Genomic DNA, 20,806 nt, shown 5'->3' with positions numbered 1-20,806 from the left:
TAGACACATATTAAAATGTATGTACATAATCAGGATTAGACACTGAGTAACATATACATTTTTTGTTGTTGTGGGATATGACAGGCACTCTTTAAATTGGTTGTATCATGGCAGCCATGTTGGATTAATACAAGCTCTTCTAGGAATGAAGCTGGCCACGTGATTAGATGGTTGCTGTGATTATAGCTAGAGATGAGCGAACTTACAGTAAATTCGATTCTTCATGAACTTCTCGGCTCGGCAGTTGATGACTTTTCCTGCGTAAATTAGTTCAGCCTTCAGGTGCTCCTGTGGGCTGGAACAGGTGGAGACAGTCCTAGGAAAGAGTCTCCATGGACTGCATCCACCTTTTCCAGCCCACCGGAGCACCGGAAAGCTGAACTAATTTATGCAGGAAAAGCCATCAACTACCGAGCCGAGAAGTTCGTGACGAATCAAATTTACTGTAAGTTCGCTCATCTCTAATTATAGCTTCTGAAAGCCCTGGCAATCACTACAGGAAATATTAAGGTAAAATGTGTGGTGCTCACAATAAAAACCAATACCCTATTGTGCTAAAATAAAAATGAAATAAATAAAAAATAAAATCCAGACTTCAAGGACTCCACCAGATAGTTGGAAAATTAGTGTATGCTGAGCAATATATCAGGCGACCGTGCTTCAAATTTTTATGAATGGTTAATAATAATAAGTAAAATAAAAAATAAGGCTTTCAAATCAACTGGGGCCAGAAAGTTAATCATATTTGTAAATTACTTTTATTTAAAAATCGTAATCCTTCCAATACTTATCAGCTGCTGTATGCTCCAGAGGAAGTTGTGTAGTTCTTTCCAGTCTGACCACAGTGCTCTCTGCTGACATCTCTGTCCATGTCAGGAACTGTTCAGAGTAGGAAAGGTTCGCAATGGGGATGAGCCTGAAAAGAACCACACAACTTCCTCTGGAGTATACAGCAGCTGATAAGTAATGAAAGGATTAAGATTTTTGAATAAAAGTTATTTACAAATCTATATAACTTTCTGGTACCAGTGGATTTGAATTTAGTTTTTCCACCGGAGTACCTCTTTAAGTATGTGTATTCCCCCTTTTATCATGTTCTTAGCAATGATCAACATGAAGACTAAAAGCCCTTTGTCTGGAAGCATCGGTGCCATGGAGAATGATAGTAGTCGGAGATGCTGTTGAATATTTCCATTTTTTTTTCCGTTCTTTGAACAACAGATGTCACTGTTACCAGCTGTACGACAAAGCCGAGACTCCGGTGTTCTACTGCCGGCCATGGTGACTCACGGCGCTCAGTGGGGAATCTTCCTTAATTGTACTCTGCGAATAATCCTAATGATGATTACCTAACATTACCATCCATTCTGCTTGGGAAATAACATTTAAGTTTTATTAACTCCACCATGGCATGCCGTCATATATCACTGTCATGGCACGGGTTCACTGTGATTACAGGAATAGGTTTCTGTACACCAGTGTTTCCCAACCAGGGTGCCTCCAGATGTTGCAAAACTACAACTCCCAGCATGCCTGGACAGCCTTCGGCTGTCCAGGCATGCTGGGAGTTGTAGTTTTGCAACATCTGGAGGCATGGTGACTTCTCCGAAAACAAGAAAGGTCAAGGTGGCAGACAGGGTTTTTACAAAAATATTGTTAAAAGGGGTTATCAAGGTAAAAACTTTTTTTTATATACAACTGACTCCAGAAAGTTAAAGGGGTTATCCAGGAAAAAAAAAAAATTATACAATATATATATATATATATATATATATATATATATATATATATATATATCAACTGGCTCCAGAAAGTTAAACAGATTTGTAAATTACTTCTATTAAAAAAAATCTTAATCCTTTCAGTATTTATGAGCTGCTGAAGTTGAGTTGTTCTTTTCTGTCTCAGTGCTCTCTGATGACACCTGTCTCGAGAACTGTCCAGAGTAGAAGAAAATCCCCATAGCAAACCTCTTCTACTCTGTGCAGTTCCCGAGACAAGCAGAGAGGTCAGCAGGGAGCACTGTTGGCAGACAGAAAAGAACAACTCAACTTCAGCAGCTGATAATTATTGGAAGGATTAAGATTTTTTAATGGTAGAAATTTACAAATCTGTTTAACTTTCTGGAGCCAGTTGATATATATATATATATATATATAGTAAAGAATAAGGGAACCGGCACTGTAATATAGGACTTAAGGCCAAATCGGGTGCTGAGCTTTCACAGGTTCAAACTCCAAATCCTTCTTCAAACACCTCCAAAAAAGAAAAGCGGCACTCCAATAGCAAAAAAAGGTGTATTTATTCACCCATCAAGTCAATGCGACGTTTCAGCCTCACAGTGAAGCCTTTCTCTTTTTTTATTTTTTCGCTTGAGAAAGGCTTCATTGTGAGGCTGAAACGTCGCATTGACTTGATGGGTGAATAAATACACCTTTTTTTTGCTATTGGAGTGCCGCTTTTCTATTTTGGAGGTACATATATATATATATATATATATATATATATATATATATATATATATGTATCCCTGGAATACCCCTTCAACAGGTAAAATATCGGGATGGGCAGCAACAAGAAGAATGGTGAGGAAAAGCCTAGTCAGAACATTGGAAACACCAATGAAGATGCACCTTTGACGTTCACTAGAATAGGAACCTTATTACATAGGTCAGTGTTTCCCAACCAGGGTGCCTCTAGCTATTGCAAAACTACAACTCCCAGCATCTGGAGGGCCACAGTTTGGAGACCACTGTTTAACATATCCTTTAATATTTCCATACAAGTGATTTCCAACCTGTAACTCTCCAGTTGTTGCAAAGCTACTAGTTCTGAAGGCTGTCAGGACATGCTGGGAGTTGTAGTTTAGTAACAACCAGTAAACCACAGGTTGCATATATAGAGGTGGGGGGAGATTTATTAATACCTGTGTAGAGGAAGAGTGGGGCAGTTGCCTATAGCAACTAATCAGATTGCTATTTTTGTTTTTAAAAAGGCCTCTGAAAAATGATGTGAGCGATCTATGGGCAACTACTCCACTCTTCCTCTACACTGGCTTTGATAAATTTCCCCATTAATCATAAAATTCTGTCTACTTGAGCCACCACTAGGGGAGCTCAAGAGCTTACTGAATACATGTGGCTCTCCAGCTGTTCCAAAACTATAACTTAGTGTACTGTTTCCCAACCAGGGTGCCTCCAGCTGTTGCAAAACTACAACTCTCAGCATGCATTGGCTGGGTTGGAGGGAGATCATTCTCCACAGGGCTGCAGGGAATTGTAGTTTCAAGCACAGCACGCATGGAAGGGAGCTTAGTTGTGCTGTAATGGGTGAAGTGGCTGATGTGTGGGATGGAGAAAAATGACCTCACACTTTATCTTTTAAACATGCTTAGGAAGGATCCGTGCTTGTCTTGGATCCTACAAACAAGGAATCCTGGGACTTGTAGTTGGAGAGTGGACTCACAACACAGTCATTTAGCACAGATCCTTCCTAATGATGTCCATTACTGACTAGCATGTCCATTATGTGAGATAACCCCTTTAAAGGGGTACTCCACTGGAAAAAAAAATTATTTTAAATCAACTGGTGCCAAAAAGTTAAACAGATTTGTAAAATTTAACGTCCCTAGCATAAAATGGCGTAGCACTGGGCGGCGACCACCACTGCCGCAACACCAGTGCCCACAGAGGGAACGACCCACTGGCAGAGCGGCCCCAATGCCACTCAAACCAATCTCAGGGCCACGTCTCCCCACAGACACGGCGCCACAGCAGCAATGGATGCCACACAGCACCACACTCTTAATAGGTGGCCTTGACGTGGCGAGTGGGCTTGTACCTTTTGATCAAAATGTATACTCACAACCTGTTAGTTTTTGAATTTATGCTGAGAAGCAATTAGATCAAAATACAAAATTGTGGATGTGCGGCCATGTCTGTTTTTTTCTACCTGGATTCAGATTTGTAAATTACTTCTACTTAAAAATATTAATCCTTCCAGTACTTATCAGCTGCTATATGCTCCACAGGAAGCTCTTTTCTTTTGGAATTTCCTTTCTGTCTGACCACAGTGCTCTCTGCTGACACCTCTGTCCATGTCAGGAACTGTCCAGAGCAGGAGAGGTTTGCTATGGGGATTTGGACAGTTCCTAAAATGGACAGAGGTTTCAGCAGAGAGCACTGTGGTAAGACAGTAAGGAAATTCAAAAAGAAAATAACTTCCTGTGGAGCATATAGCAGCTGATAAGTACTGGAAGGATTAAGATTTTTAAATAGAAGTAGTTTACAAATCAGTTTAACTTTCTGGCACCAGCTGATTTAAAAAACTAAAAAAATGTTTTCCAGTGGAGTACCCCTTTAAAGTGGATCTCAATCTCTTAACATATTTCATTTTTTAGCCCTGAATTATGTGCCGAATAATTCCTCAATATATATTCATAGTTGTTGGAGCTCGGTTTTTCTCATACCGAGCTCCAAATCCTGTTGCAGCCTCCACAAGGGGAAGCTTCGGAGCTTACTGCAAAAATGTTTTATCAGAGAGTTCTGAGTATAAACAGTATACACAGTAGGAGGTAAGCTCCTAAGCTCCCCTAGTGGCGGCTGCAGGTAATTAGCATTTTAGCTTTTAAATCCATGACTATGTAGAGTTTTTTTTCTTTCTTTTAGCTCTGTATCTGAAAACAAAAGGAAAAAAAAAAAGGTGTTCTGGGGCAAAACTGTAAATATTGCCCTGCGTTCGCACCTATAGGATTATAGCTTATTATAATTAATCCATTTAAGTAACCCCGTATTCTAAATAATAATCTTTTTACTTGTATCAATGACTATAATTTGTGACAGCGCGACGTTTTAATTGCTGCTATATCACGAAAGTGACATCTCATGTACTGTATAGTCAGTGTGCCTTTATATAACAGTAAAAAGCCCATCTATAATTACTGCTACATGATTTGCTACAGAAATCACAGAACCCGGGGGGGGGGGGGGGGGGGGTTGGGGTTGCGACTATTTTTATTTGCATGTGGCAACAATTTCGGAAACATCCAGCCTTAATCTATTTAATACAGTGACGGATTTGATTTTACCCAACAGACGTTCTGAAGGGTCTTTTCAGCGTTCGGCACAATGAAGCGGCGCAGTCGAAGCTGCCTATTACTGCCTGCCGCGCTTACCATAGCAGCTTAACTATTTGAAGTGCTGTCTTTTCTCTAACACTACTGACACTGATAGAAACAGGATTATTTTAATGTCCAAACTGACATCAAATTGCCTGGCGAAAATAAGAATAAGATTAAAAATAAAAAATAAAAAATCAACCAAATCTTGAATAAAGACACAATATTATGTAACAGCTGTAAGCTTTGTTATATAAAAAGCATATATCATTTGTAGCGGTCAGTAAAAATCTGCTCCTGAGCCCTATAGATACTTTCCATGTTCCTCCCGAGAATTACATTTCTGACTTGCTGTCTGCAGAGTGTTTTAACACATAAAGGATCGAAAGCAGTGTCTCCTAGACGGTGTGCCTCCAGGTGTTGCAAAACTACAACTTCCAGCATGCCCGGACAGCCAAAGGCTGTCCGGGCATGCTGAAAGTTTGTAGTTTTGCAACAGCTGGAGGCACGCCAGTTGGGCAACACTGATCTAAGAATCTGATCGGAAAAAAAAACACATCTAAGAATCCTTCTAGTGCAAAAATTGGGACAAAGGGGAGAAAAGGAGAGGAGGGGAATGCAACTGCAGTCTCTTTCAGCATTTGAACAGAAGCCTGGAAGAAAGAAGGGAGAGGAGGGGGATGAAGCTGCAATCTCTCTCAGTGTTTGAAGAGAAGCTGGGAAGAAAGAAGGAAGGGGAGGGGGATGCAGCTGCAATCTCTCTCAGTGTTTGAAGAGAAGCTGGGAAGAAAGAAGGGGGAGGAGGGGGATGCAGCTGCAGTCTCTTTCAGCGTTTGAACAGAAGCCTGGAAGAAAGAAGGGAGAGGAGGGGGATGCAGCTGCAGTCTCTCCCAGTATTTGAACAAAAGCCTGGAAGAAAGAAAGAAGGGAGAGGAGGGGGATGCAGCTGCAATCTCTCTCAGTGTTTGAAGAGAAGCTGGGAAGAAAGAAGGGGGAGGAGGGGGATGCAGCTGCAGTCTCTTTCAATGTTCAAACAGAAGCTGGGAAGTAAGCAGGGAGGGGAGGGGGATGCAGCTGCAGTCTCTCTCATTGTTTGAACAGAAGTTGGGAAGAAGTAAGAGAGGTAGGGGGTACAGCTGCAGTCTCTTTCAGCAATTGAACAGAATCTGGGAATAATAAAGGGAGAGGAGGGGGATACGCGGCTGCAGTTTCTCCCAGTGTTTGAACAGAAGCTGGGAAGAAAGAAGGGAGAGGAGGGGGTGCAGCTGCAGTCTCTCTCACTATTTAAACAGAGTCTGGAAATAATGAAGGGAGAGGAGGGGTATGCAACTGCAGTTTCTTCTCTCAGTGTTTGAACAGAAGCTGGGGAAAAAGAAGGGAGGGGAGGGGGTGCAGTTGCAGTCTCCTTCAGCAATTGAACAGAAGCTGAGAATAATGAAGGGAGAGAAGGGGTGTGCAGTTGTAGTCTCTTTGAGCTTCTGAACAGAAGCCTGAAAGAAAGAAGGAAGGGGAGGGGGATGCAGCTGCAGTCTCTCTGTGTTTGAAGAGAAGCTAGGAAGAAAGAAGGGAGAGGAGGGGGATGCAGCTTCAGTCTCTTTCAACGTTCAAACAGAAGCTGGAAAAAAGCAGGGAGGGGAGGGGGATGCAGCTGTAGTCTCTCTCATTGTTTGAACAAAAGTTGGGAAGAAGAGAGAGAGGAGGGGGATGCATATGGGGTACCCACTTCTGAGTAGCAAGGGAGTTACATGCAGTCTTGAGAAGAGTTAATACATTGTGTCCGGGGAGTAATTCTCTACCCTTGGACTTTTTTTTGGCTTCAAGAGTCTGGAGTTTTCTGTGGAGAATTACATGAGCTGTGTACAGATATAGAAAGAAAGCTCCCAGGGCAAACTTGTTTGCTTTCCTCCCTATCTACAGCCTGCATGAGCATCCCTCCATCTATGCTGTCCTTACTCTTCACACTTTTGTGCTGTGTATAAACGCTTTCCGCTACCCAGTTGCTCTCTCTAACAATGATAAAAAGTACAGATCTTACTTATCTCTGAAAGATAGTCAGATGAATGACTAACAGACAACAGCAAAGCAACACAATGGTAAGAAATTTTTTATGAAGTAATTAAAAAAAAATTTAAAAACTTTTTATATGTTGTACATCTTGGCAAAACATTAACATTTCTTACATAATTCATAGAAAAATCTGAGAGGAGGGGGTTACAGAGCAGCCTGCAGTGATTGGATGAAGAAACACAGCACAGCAGACTCAGGGAGGAAGTGAATGCATGGTGAGTGAGGGTGGGCTCAGTGCTTGCCTTAGACATTTCCCTTCCTGAGCAGTGGATGTCAGAATGAGTGAGCATCAGAACAGAGTTTTTCTTTTTAAGCTACATACAGAAGTTAGACACATTATAAAGACATGTAAAGAATCTCAATGACATAGTGAGTAACAAATATAAGAATTATTTTGTTTGTGATATGACAGGTATACTTAAAATATAGGGGTTGTAGATGACTATGCTGCTATGACGTCTCCCATACACTGCACACACAGAGGTGGGGATCCTTCTCCCCTATATTTCCATAACACAGCTTAAGAAGCAGTAGTAAAAGCTATAAACCCAGCACTCGGATTAGATCTAACACTCACTATAAACTCCTCTAGTCTTCCTGCGCTGCAATCTCTCAGGCTCTTCCCCCTTTCCTCTCCATACTTATAAGGGTAGTATGTAACCTGATCACTCAGAGAGCTTTCAGTCAGTCTCCTCTTTCAAGATGAACTTGAGCTTATTTACAGAGTGGGCAATGAATTTAGGAGGAGGAACAGAAAAGGAGCCTGATAAGTGAAGAAAGGCATTTTTCTCAGATAATATGAGAAACTTTTTAATGTATGTTAAAGGGGTATTCCAGGATTTTGTTTTCATTTGACTATGCTAGTATAATTCATAATAGTGTCTGTACCTGTGTGTGATGGTTTTCTCACAATTCTTCTGGGATTTTCATCCCAATATATATTTTTAACATCATACAAAATGACTGTTGTCTCAGATTTTTCCCAGGTTGCAATGCGGCCGAGACCTGACATCACTAGTCAGCTGATGACAGGGAGCCTGTCTGCTTCAATGGGTGGAGGGATCAATTGGTGGAAGAGAGATCAATCTGCAACTAATGCAACAGATGTAGGCACCCTGATTGAAAACCACAGGAATGGATGCAGCTCATTTATGTTTCAATGGGTGGGGGGGGGGGGGCTGATGTGTGGGAGGGAGGAAAATGGAATTATGGGATTTGTAGGCAAAAGAAGAAAACTCAAACAGGAAATACCAGTTCACAGAAAGTTAGCCACAGTGTTATGTAATCTCACAATATAGCCATTTAGCCCCAAGGCAAACACAGATCCTTCCTAAGCATGTCCATTACTGTCTGCCAGGTACGTACTAAAATCACCTTATGGTGGAGAACCCCTTTAACTTGATTTATGCTAAGGTTATTAAAACGACAGTGACTATTTAAGGCTCTAGATATACAGTAAATGTACTATTTCTGCTATGTTACGGTATATACATCACTGTTTTAAATTGACAGCGAGCATTCTGGGACTGAATAGAAACCTGATGCCAGCACCTGCTTAAGTTTACATTGAGCAACTACTTTAGCCTGCCAAAACAATGGCCGTCATTATAGGGCACATTTCATCCACCGCTATGTAGTAACAGGTCTGTCCTTCAGTGCGGTACTAATGTGCACCCTGCATTGTGGAAAAGTCATCGCCTCGCTCTGTAAACTTACTTCTATGGGGTCATATAATAACCCTTTAAGCTAAACCTGCAATCAACCTTTACAGAAATCCACCCATCAATGGCGCACGAGTAATTATGCACACACTGCACCTTCTGCGCTCTGATTACGCCTTAAGAAAGAAATCTGTAGGTGATTTAGTACTTGTTCTGTCTATTGCCAACCTACAATTTGTAATTTAAAGTGGAAATCCGAGCGCTTTATGTTTCAAATCACTGACAATTCAAGCGATTGGGAAGCTAATTATTTTATTTCACATTAGCCCCCCCCAGGCCTCCCCTCCGCATATGGGAAAATTGTGTTACTACAAATTGTATGTGAGTTTTTCTTTATAATGGGGGGCGATTTGAATGAGTCATTTCGGGTTGTGGCAAACGCGTTGTGTTTTACCTTTTTTTATTTTTTTTATATCTTGTGATTTACTATAAAGCGGGGCTGAATGCAGACGTGTCTGAATAGGTTTTCCTGAAAGTAACTGACGGCTTTCTTGTAAATGAGAGTTTGATTGAATCGTTGCCTTGAGATTCTGAAGTGTGAATACAACATCAGGTCCAAATAAAGAAACACAAATAATTCATCGGAAAGTGGAAATAAAGCAGAAACGGATGAATTATTTCTAAAGGAAACCTGTCGTCAGTGTCACCTGCAATAACATGTCTGTACAGACAGGTAGTGCAGGTGAGACTAATGACCATCATACTAACCTGTCCCCGTTCCGTGCTCCGGTTCTCCCTCTATCTTCTTCCGTATCGGGGGGCCGACTAGAAGCATGGGCGGAGCTTTGTGACGTCACCTCTCCTATTTCCCTGCTGGGTCCCGCTGCTAGCAAACAGCAGCAGTGACGCAAGGAAGCTCCTCCCATTCTCCAAGTCGGCCCTGGAACGGAAGATACAGAAGAAAATAGATAGCGGGAGAACCGGAGCACAGAACAGGACCAGGTAAGTATGGTTGTCATCAGTGTCACCTGCACTACCTATCTGTACCAACAGGTTAGTGCAGCTGAAACTGATGACAGATCTCCTTTAAAGGGTTACTTCACCCCTAAACATCTTATCCCCTTACCAAAGGATAGGGGATAGGATGTCTGATCGCGGGGTTCCTGCTGCTAAGACCCTTGCAATCTCTAGCAACGCTGGGTGTGGGCATCGGGGGTCGTGATGTCACAGCCATGCTCCCACAAGACGTCACGCCACAACCCCTCAACGAAAGTCTATCACGCCCCCTTCCATAGACTTGCATTGAGGGGTCGTAGAGCGACGTCCCGAGGGCGTGGCCATCATGTCACGACCCCCAACGCCTGCTCCAAGCATTTGAAACAAAATGTTCGGAACGCTGGGGCAGCAGAGTACCCCTTTATGTCAAATTTTAGGAGGGTTAGCTTTGGGTATGTTCTCATGGTGCAATTTCCCACCAGATTTTTCTGCCGTTGAAATTCCGATTCCAGCATCCCCAGAAAGAATAGTTTTAGACATGTTTATTCTTTCTGCGGATTCAGCAAGGAAATGCATTGCCGTCTATGAGACTGCACATTTCCAAGCGGTCCTAGCGCCCGCCGGATTAGCCAAATGTACGGAATGTCCGCACGTGTTTCCCGAGCTGACATTTCACACATTTTCCTTAGTGTGTGTGGGGGGGGGGGGTTGCTCACAAAAAAGTCTCCTCATAACTGCTGTTAGATCGTAAAGATGAGCACCTCAGATTAGGGACAATCTGAGGGACCTGATTGGGCATTCCGCATGGCTCCTGTGAAGTCAATGAAGTTATACCGACGACACTGCATCATCCTTACATGCTTTTAAAGAGTTTCTGGTAATGCCAATTTTGTTTTTAATTATTTATATTTTAATATACAAAAAAATAGGAAAAGGGGGACTATTTTTATAAATTATTATTTTATTTTATTGATTTATTTAAATTGTAATTCCTCATAAGGGAGTTGATTAGAGTTAGGTGAATCTACAGTAAGATTCGTCAAACCCAAATCTATTGAATTTGCTATTGATTCATTTAGTCTTGTAAAAAAAAGTTTTTTTACATTTTCCAAGTGTTCCAATTCCCGAAGAAGTCTGGAAGGAGAATGTGGACTCACTCATTCCAGACTCCTCCAGAGACTCTCTAAACTTGACCAAATGTTCCCTTGATCTATTGTACAATACACTGCAATACTGTATTGCAGTGTACTGTATTACAATTGTGCAAATCCCCTATTACAACCTGTCTCTTGTAATCCATCCCCATGAGATGAACCCACCCCTGGGCTCACAGCACATGATATTCTGCCTTGCTATTGCTCTGTATTTTCTGCTGTCTGATTCGCAGACTGGTAAGGGGTGTTCCCCAGCAGACGTGACATCATCTGAAGCCATACAGGGGAGAACTTCTTCCCTCACTCTGCTACACAAAGCCCAGAGCTGTTCAGTGTGAGATGAGCTATGATTGGCCTCCTCAGCACTGCAGACTGCATTTCCTGATCTTGGACTTCTGTCAGGCCAGGAGGAGCCTAAAGTCTGTGCAAAAGATGGGGGAAAATGTGCTCTGGACAAGTAGGGAGCCACCTAGTGACAGCTTTTTAAAAACACAAATAAAACATAGAAAACGTAATTTTAAAACTTTATAATGATAGTGCCCATTTAAAGTGTATGACCAGCATTGGTCTCCCAATTGTTTTGCAAATGTCGGTGCAGAGAGACGCAGCTCGCGTTGGGCAGTACAGTTGCTAGGGCAATTGCCCAACTACCAGCAAGTTCCGTGCCTGAGTCCCGCTCATCAGAAAAGGGCTTTTGCATGAAACTTGCTCAGCGCCGTACTGTTATCTGTACCTCTCAGCATGAGCTGCATCTCTCTGCACTGATCTTTGCAGAATGGGCAGGAGACCAATGCTGGACTTACACCTGGAAGGTTGAATAAAATTCGTCCCAAACTAAGATCAGAAGCAACATGCTTAGGTTGTACAAGATTAGATTTGACTCGAAAGTCCCCTAAAAGGGACAAATTGGTATAATCTAGAAAAAAAAAGTAAAAATAATAACTAAGGTTCACAAAGTCACCCAAGCTTCCTAGAAATGCTCATCCCCTGCTTTGTTCTCCCAACTTATCTGCTGGTTTTACATGAAATTCAATCAGTGTCCGCTCCCTAGCAGCCACAGAGTTCACAGCAATAACTGGAGATCATCTTTCTGGAATATTGTGCACCATTTTGGAGATGGGTGATCCCCTGCATGTACTCCTCGAGCTCTAATAGTCTACAGCTTGTTCTTAACCTCTTTGCCCCCTCTCCAAGATGTAATTTCTGCCATTCCTGCTGTAGCACCATATTGTTCTCCGTACGTTATCTTCCTGTTTATGTACTCAGCTTCTGCTCAATGTAATTACCTTGGTGAGAGGACATTCTCCTCTCATACTGCTGATAAAACAAACCTTTATATGGCTTTCTAATAGAAAATGAATGTAACAGCCAGCACTTTTGCCGCCTGGCTTCTATGGCTTGGGTGATATCATCAGTAAACGTGGAGCCCGATGTACTTATAATCTATACTGAAATGAGTAATGAGCAAGGAGGCACAGCAAAGGAGTGGAAAAAGTTAGGGGCCCACCTTAATTTGAAGTCACAAAAGGAGTGGAATACCTTATGCCAGCCCCAACATGCAAAATATGTGTTGGAAGAAATTGTCAATTTCAATGGAGACATCAAAGGGGTACTCCACTACTTTAAAATGTAACCCCTATCTGCAGGATATGAGATAAGTGTCTGATGGTGGGTCCAAAATCTTCAGAATGGGACCCCTATTCTCCCTCTGTGTCAGCACGAGCTCCATGGATTCTCTATGGGAGTGATGGAAATACATGAACAATGTACTAGGGTATTTCCGGCACTCCCATAGGCAGTGCATGTAGTGTAGGACAATGTGCTGCCCCATGCACAGAGAAATGCAAAAACCCCTTCTGGTGATCACTGGGGTTTCCAGAGGTCAGACCCCCTGCGATCAGACTAGTTTTAAAGCAGTGGAGTACTTCTTTCTTTTATTGCTGTTTTTCTCAGTCTGTAAAACCCCTTGAGTGTATGCTAGTATGAAGTCCCTCCCCCCGATCTGGGGAGCCAAGAAAGCTGTCATCTGCTTTCCATAGAGAATGCATGGAGCCTGTGCCATCACACTGTGGTGTCGGGTGAGGGTAATGTGCAATTAACCTTTTCGTGACGCCAGGGTGTGGTTAACCTATACACCACCCGAGGTTGAGCCAGCTTCTCCTGGGCCAGGCACGGCGCAATAAGTACTCCAACGCAAGGTTATGGAAAAACTGACTTTATTGAGGCAGGATAGATGATAAAATCCACTACAGCTCAGATTGGTATAAAGAGAGGTGCAGGGTGAACCTTGGAAGCTTATTGGCTTGCTGGGACTTGTAGTTGATTGTGCTGTGTATGACTGACTTGCTGTATGACAACCCATGCTAGACTTTAGTGACTTGTATGACTGACTTGACATTCACCTGGGCACTGGGGTTATTCTTTAGCAGATGTGTGGTTGCAGGATTAGACTTGAGGCCTCCTCAGAACACCTCACAGACTCACTTCAGACTTCTCCAAACTGTACCTCAGCTTAAACTGAACTGTGAACTCCTACCACACTATATAAGGGGCAGATTTGGAGGACTCCCATTGGGATGACAAGTCACATGGTTCACCTCATGCACACTCCTCTAATAACAGGGTTCATAAGGTTTAACAGCCTTAAAGCAACATGTACACAGAAAATACCAATACATTAACCATAGCATAACATTACATTATATTGAGTCCTAAATAGTGTGGGCCCAAGCCGAGGCGGGCAGGATGCTATATTCTGTACTGGGTCACCACAACACCGTTCCATGCACACAGAAAGCCAGAATCCCCCTTCTGGAAATAGCAGGGGGTCCCAGAGGTCAGAACCCCCTACGATCAGACACTTACCCTACGAAGAGCAGATAAGTTTTAAAGTAGTGGAGTACTCCTTTAATGCCTCCTTTAAAATAGACATAAAAAAAACCAATGAACTAAGGTTTGGCATTTCTACATGTTAACCTGAAGCCAGACAATAGATTTTTACAGGCCCAAACCCCTTAGAATTATCTAGCAGAAGCTTATTCTCCGTTCACCACTGACATAAGCATGCAAGTATATAGGGAATTCAGAAGAGACAGCTTTGGCTGAATGAGCTATTGGCCGATATCATGCATGGCTAGCTTCAAGCTACTATTTTTTTTAAAGATTTAGGCCCCCATTGGTGCTCACCTTATCCTTCATCACAAAGAGCCTGCTGGCCTGCCCCTCGCTTCAGGCACCTAATGCAGGTTACTTTACAAACTTTACAAATCTGTCTAAAAAAAAAGGCAACTTGTCATCCATTGAACAACAATCCTCTCTCTAGTGAAAAGTCAATAAGAAAGATGAACAGCCGGCACAATCGGCATGTAAACAAGACTTTTCAGTCTCTAGGACCATGTAGGAGTGTGGATAATAGTGGCTCAAACATACTCCTGATCCAGGGGCTCAAGTCCCATAGATAGAAGTAATCCGTACATGTAGCCGTTCAGGGAGCATCTCCCCATAAAAGTGTTTATTTAGGTGCAAAAACATCAAGCATTTCTTTGGGTCGGGAGGAAGCCATACACAGCAGGTAAGGTTACAGCTGTTTCACACCAGACACTGCATTTCTTCAAACCATCGTGAAGAAAAAGAAAAGTTGTCTGGTATGAAACAGCTGTAACCTTACCTGTTGTGTTTTGTGTCCTCACAGCCCTTAGAAGTCCTTGATGTTTTGAGCGTGAAGCAGCTGTAACCTTACCTGCCATATTTGGCATCCTTCCGGCCCGAAGAAATGCTTGATGTTTTGCACCTTGAATAAAGAAGCCCCTTTATGCATACTTCCAGGGTGAGTGCCTGCTGAACTTCTACATGTACAGGTTACATTTATCTAGTAAGTATTACTAACTGTTTATGGCCAACTAGTACTAGACCTCCGACCTGAATTCCTCTATTGTTGCAAACTCCTTGTTTTCCCGCAATTTCTTCTCTAATTGTACCATATGCCTCAGTAACATATTGGCGTTATACCAGGCCTACGAGAGGGTGACATTCAGCAGATAAGATATGGGTTTTCATCTTCGGTCTTCAGGGTAGAATAATTTACATTATATTTTCCTTGTGTCCTTTTATTCTGTGACTCCTGTATCCATCCCGGCGTAATCCATCATTAAAACGCACATCATGTATCGGTCACCGTAAACACTCTGTGTGTCTAATTCGGTCCCATTCGGCAAACAGAAGCCCCTGGCGTACAGAGTGACCTTTCTCTGTGTCTATCACTAACTGTACAGGATGAAGAACGTTCTACAGGGACAGAAGAGACATTATCTCTGCAGAGACATATGAAATACGATTAACATGTCCATTGACGTTGGTATCTCGACTCACAGGAGGTCTGTCCTACATAATGTTCCTGGATACGTTTGGGTCTACTTGGAGATTGGATGCTCTTTGCCTTTGTAATTTTGCTTTCTTAAATAATGGATGCCGCAGTCAGGATCATGTCCATGTGTAATTTATTTTTTGACCTATAGTATTAATATGAATACAAACCAATCTGTTACATTCTAGCTGTGTCTTAGCTGTTTAAAGGGGTACTCCGGTGATAACCAAATTTTTTCCAAATTAACTGGTGCCAGAAAGTTATACAGATTTGTTAATGACTTCTATTTAAAAATATTAATCCTTTCAGTACTTATCAGCTGCTGTATGCTCCAGAGGAAATTGTGTAGTTATTTTTTGTCTGACAACAGTGCTCTCTGCTGACACCTCGGTCCAAGTCAGGAACTGTCCAGAGCAGGAGCAAATCCCCATAGCAAACCTCTCCTGCTCTGGGCAGTTCCCGAAACAGACAGAGGTGTCAGCAGAGAGCACTGTGGTCAGACAAAAAAGAACTACACAACTTCCTCATTAGCTGATAAGTACTGGAAGGATTAAGAAGATTTGTAAAGGGGTTATCCAGGAATAGAAAAACACAACAAATTCCTTTCAAAAACAGCTCCCCGTCTGTCTCCAGGTTGGGTGTGGTTTTACAACTTGGCTCCATTCACATAAATGGAACTGAGCTGCAGAACCACACCCAACCTGGAGACAGACGGGGAGCTATTTTTGAAAGAAATTAGTTGTGTTTTTCTATTCCTGGATAACCCCTTTAAATAGAAGTAATTTACAAATCTGTAATGTTCTGCCACCAGTTGATTTGAAAAAAATTGTTTTCCACCGGAGTACCCCTTTAAGTGAGATCTTATTTCAGAAAAAGTCCCCACTTGATATTCTACCGGAGTGGACTCCAAGGCTAGCATACTGGGCCATAGGGCGCAGGCACATTGTGCCGAAGAAGCTGAGAAGAGCACACTTAAAGGGGCACTCAGGTGGAAAACTTTTTTTTTTTAATCAATTGGTGCCAGAAAGTTAAACTGATTTCTAAATTACTTCTATTAAAAAAAACAATCCTTCCAGTACTTTTCTGTCTGTCCACAGTGCTCTCTACTGACACCTCTGTCCATGTCAGAAACTGTCCAGAGCAGGAGAATTTCCCCATAGCAAACATATGCTGCTCTGGACAGTTCCTAAAATGGACAGAGGTGTCAGCAGAGAGCACTGTGCTCAGACAGAAAAGTACCTGAAGGATTAAGATTTTTTAATAGAAGTAATTTACGAATCTGTTTAACTTTTTGGCACCAGTTGTTTGGAAAAAAAAAATGTTTTCCACTGGAGTTCCCCTTTAAAAGATAAGTATCATGAAGAAAAGCTTATCCCCTATCCTTCGGATACAGGATACGTTTTAGATCGCAGGGGTTCGAGCGCTGGTACCCCCCGTGTTATCCTGTTTGGAGCCCCGATTCTCCAGCACAGGAGCATTTCATGACCCTTGCCTCCACGCCCCCTCTATATAGCTCTATGGAAGAGCCAAAGATTGACGAATGGCTCTCCCATAGAGCTTCATGGAGGCGGCATGGTGGCCTCCGCTTGGGGTGGGGGTCGTGGTGACGCGCTCCTGTGCTGGAGAACTGGGGCTCCAAACAGGTGATCGCGGGGGGCCCCAGCGCTCGGACCCCCCCGCAATCTAAAACATATCCCCTATCCTTTGGATAGCGGATACGTTTTACTTCATAATAATTATCCTTTAACTTCATTGCCCAAGGCAGTGTTTCCCAACCAGTGTGTCTCCGGCGGTTGCAAAACTACAACTCCCAACATGCCCGGACAGCCGTTGGCTGTCCGGGCATGTTGGGAGTTGTAGTTTTGCAACCACTGGAGGAACACTGGTTGGAAAACACTGGCCCAAGTTGTACTCTCCCCAACTTGAACCTGCGCAATGATGAGTGATGAGAACAAGTGAGGTGAAGTGCCAGGCTGAGCAGCTTGGTTCCGCCTCCTTGACACATGGCTTAGAAATAAAAAGGAAGTTCCTGATACGGACAGAGGTGTCAGCAGAGAGCACTGTGGACAGAAAAAAAAAAAAGAAATCCAAAAACAAAAGAACTTTCTCTGTAATATACAGCCGCTAATAAGTACTAGAAGGATAAAATATTTTCTAATAGAAGTATTTTACAAATTTGTTTTAACTTTCTGGCACCAGGTGACTAAAAAATATGTTTTCCACCCGAGTACTCCTTTAAGAGTCATTGAATTTAACTGATCGATATAGGAGATAAATATGGGTTGGGTATGGAGGATAGATGGTGGAGATCCCGAGTAATGTGTACATTCTGCTGTCCCCAAAATAAAAAAATAAAAAAAATATATATATACTGTATATATCTCAATAATACAAATATATACAACACAAGAGTAAATGTAATTATTCAATTCAGACTATCAAATCTTGGCTCATATTCCAAGGCCCTTGGAGGCTGCTCAGCCCGATTCTTTTCAATGAGATTCCATATGGGCAGTATGGACGAATGTGGCTCCGCTCATCTAGACAGATGCCAAAAACATTTCCAAGCCAAAACTGAGGCAAAGGAGAGAAGGAAACATTACAAAATAATAAAAAAAATAAAAAATGTTAAAGTTGCAGGACGGCGCATACAAATGAGTAGGCTAAAGTTATGTGCGGATAGAGGTGGAGAATAGACTGAATTCCCTGTATCGCGGCGTTCAGATACGGTTTAGTAAACCGCGACTGGTGTTTAACGTCTCGCTGTAATCTTCTTATTCCGAGATGTGTTATGTATTCCTTTATACATGGGGGATAATAACACAACAGTTGGCATAGCGACTTGTCAGCCGGAGCTTGGAAGCGGTAGTATGAGATAACAGCGACTGTTCGGTGGCAGAGCGGCAGGATCCGAGCGCACAGAAGCTTGGCACGTGTCCGTGGCATGAATGTCGCTTCCGTGTTTATCGTACTTGTTTAAGGGAGAACAAGACGGGGTTATTATTCGCCTTCAAGCTTTTACAATGCTAAATGAATTTGTCCGTAGTGCATGGGTTAAAAACATACCAGATTATTGAATATTCCAGATTATCAGTAAGTTTAGTTGTTATTATTATTATTATTATTATTATTGTTAACCACAACAACAACGTTATTAATATTACTATTATTAATAATCATCATTATTATTAGTATATTATTATTTTAATAATAATAATATTCGCAACAATAATATTAATCATAATCATCATCATCATCATCATAATAATATTCACAACAAAAATAATAATAATTAAAATAAATAAATTACCTTTGAAGATCTGGTAGATACATATGGCTAGAAATGGCTGAAAATATTTCCCAAATTCAAGATTTGCCACCTGGAAGAAAAAAAAAAAAAAAAAAAAAAAGGAGAAGGTTTGTTTTATTTCTTTTAGCACTACATGTAGCCAAGCAATAGCTCGTATTTCTACTTGAGGAGACTGCTAGATGGTGTAGAGAAGTGGTTCTCAACCAGAGTGCCTCCTGCTGTTGCAATACTACAACTCCCAGCATGCTGAGAGTTGTAGTTTTGCCACAGCTGGAGGCACCCTGGTGTAGGGAATCTAACAGGCAATGCTTTCTGGGAAAAGGTATGTAAATTATCTCTCTCTCTCTCTCTCCAAATTGTCTCACTAAAGCCACCTATTGGTAGCTTCTGGAATAGTGTTAAAGAGAACCTCTCGTGATCTTGTTAAATGTTATAATCCTCCCAGTTCACTACCCCCATCATGATAAACCTCCCCCTGCCTTTATTTTTTTATATTTCTTAGTTTTCTACCTTGATATCGCTCTGTATTTTCTGCTCAGTCTCAGTCAGGTTCACAGACTGGGAAGGGGCGTTCCCCAGCAGGCGTGACATCATCTGAAGCCATACAGGGGAGAACTTCCTCCCTTACTCTGCAACCAACAGCAAATGCAGACTGCATTTCCTGATTTTGGATATCTGCCAGGCCAGCAGGAGTCCAATATCTGTGCAAGAGATGGGAGGAAATGTGTTCTGGACAAGTAGGGAGACACCTAGTGGCAACTTTTTTAAACACAAATAAAACATGGAAAATTTCATTTTTTTTAAAAAAGTGCATTAGAAAGATTTTTTTATTTACCATAAGGAGTGCCCATTTAAGGCCCTATAATGGGTTTGACATTTCAAATTAGGAGTAAAGCTTGGTAGATCCAAAATTCATTAGTCTACTGCGTATCTCCTGAACTTTATTCATTGCGAATTTCATGCTCCTGGACCCGGGCCGCCATCAGGGGGGTACAGCCAGTACTTCGGTAAGGGGCCTGTGCTTCCGGGCGGGCCCACGCTGCACCCCCCCCCCCCCTGCAGCAGCCCCAGCACAGAAGCAGAAGACCGCTGTTTAAACATAAAAACTAAGATGAGGAGGAGAGACTGTCCCCGTCTGCTGCGCTAGTTGCTCTATTTAGCTATCCACCACATTATGTGTTAGAGATGAGGGAGGTTATTTGCCCAGGCACCCCCTGCAGTTCTTTAAGAGGACCACAAAGGCTGCCTGGGAGAAGACTGAGCACAACTGGGCACAACTGAGAGGAAGAGAAGGAGACAAGTCCCCTGCAGTGTGGAGCGATAGTCTGCGGCTTCTCTCCTGTAATGACGACCTACATGCTGACAGGGAGCTCCGCTGAGGAAGTGCTGCCCGCCCCCCTGTCAGACTGCTCACTGCTGGAACGTCATTAGAAGGAGTCGGACAGAAGTGTGGGGGGGGGGGGGGGGGGATAGTTTACTGTTCATCCTCCTCCAGCTTTAACACCCAAAGAAACATAATGCAGGAGATCCTGCAGCTGGAGTGCAGGTCAGTGAAGTGTAAAAAGGTCTCTTCCTCCTCCTCTACTTTAATTTCTTAAAGGGGTACTCTGCTGCTCTGCGTTTGGAACAAACTGTTCCGAATGCTGGAGCTGATGCCGGGAGCTTGTGACGTCATAGCCCCGTCCCCTCATGACGTCACGCACCGCCCCCTCAATGCAAGTCTATGGGAGGGGGCGTGACAGTTGCCACGCCCCCTCCCATAGACTTGCGTTGAGGGGGCGGGCGTGACATCATGAGGGGGCGGAGCTATGACGTCACAAGCTCCCGACTCCAGCGTTCGGAACAGTTTGTTCCAAACGCAGAGCAGCGGAGTATCCCTTTAAGGTGATTTAGTGACTGGCCAGCAGATAGACTGCTGTAGGGGAGGGGGGTGAGGAGACCATGTGCCTCATGTCAATTCATTAACCCCTTTCTCTTACTTTATCCCCTCTCCAGCAGGCTCTGTTCATACTGCTTGTATATGTCAGCCTCCAGCCAAGAACTGGAAACTGATGTATACTGCGATGGAAAGCAGTGGGTGCCGTGTACTTCAATTGCCTGAACAAAGTCTGCTCCATTCTGGCAGTATACGCTATTTTA

At 42.7% G+C, this 20,806-nt stretch overlaps 1 protein-coding gene across 1 annotated transcript in view; it reads right to left on the bottom strand.

Annotated features, from left to right (window-relative positions):
- BEGAIN (brain enriched guanylate kinase associated) overlaps window positions 1-20,806 on the bottom strand; it is a 206,116-nt gene that overhangs the window by 172,388 nt on the left and 12,922 nt on the right. Inside the window, exon 2 of the mRNA XM_056545217.1 lies at window positions 18,668-18,737. The gene's annotated coding sequence lies outside the window, so the exon portion shown is untranslated. The remainder of the gene's footprint in view (window positions 1-18,667; window positions 18,738-20,806) is intronic.

This window comes from Hyla sarda, chromosome 11 (assembly GCF_029499605.1).
Source record: "Hyla sarda isolate aHylSar1 chromosome 11, aHylSar1.hap1, whole genome shotgun sequence".
Classification (NCBI taxonomy): Eukaryota; Metazoa; Chordata; class Amphibia; order Anura; family Hylidae; genus Hyla; species Hyla sarda.
Note: the sequence above shows the minus strand (reverse complement) of the source record. Positions and strands in the feature narration are given on the sequence as shown.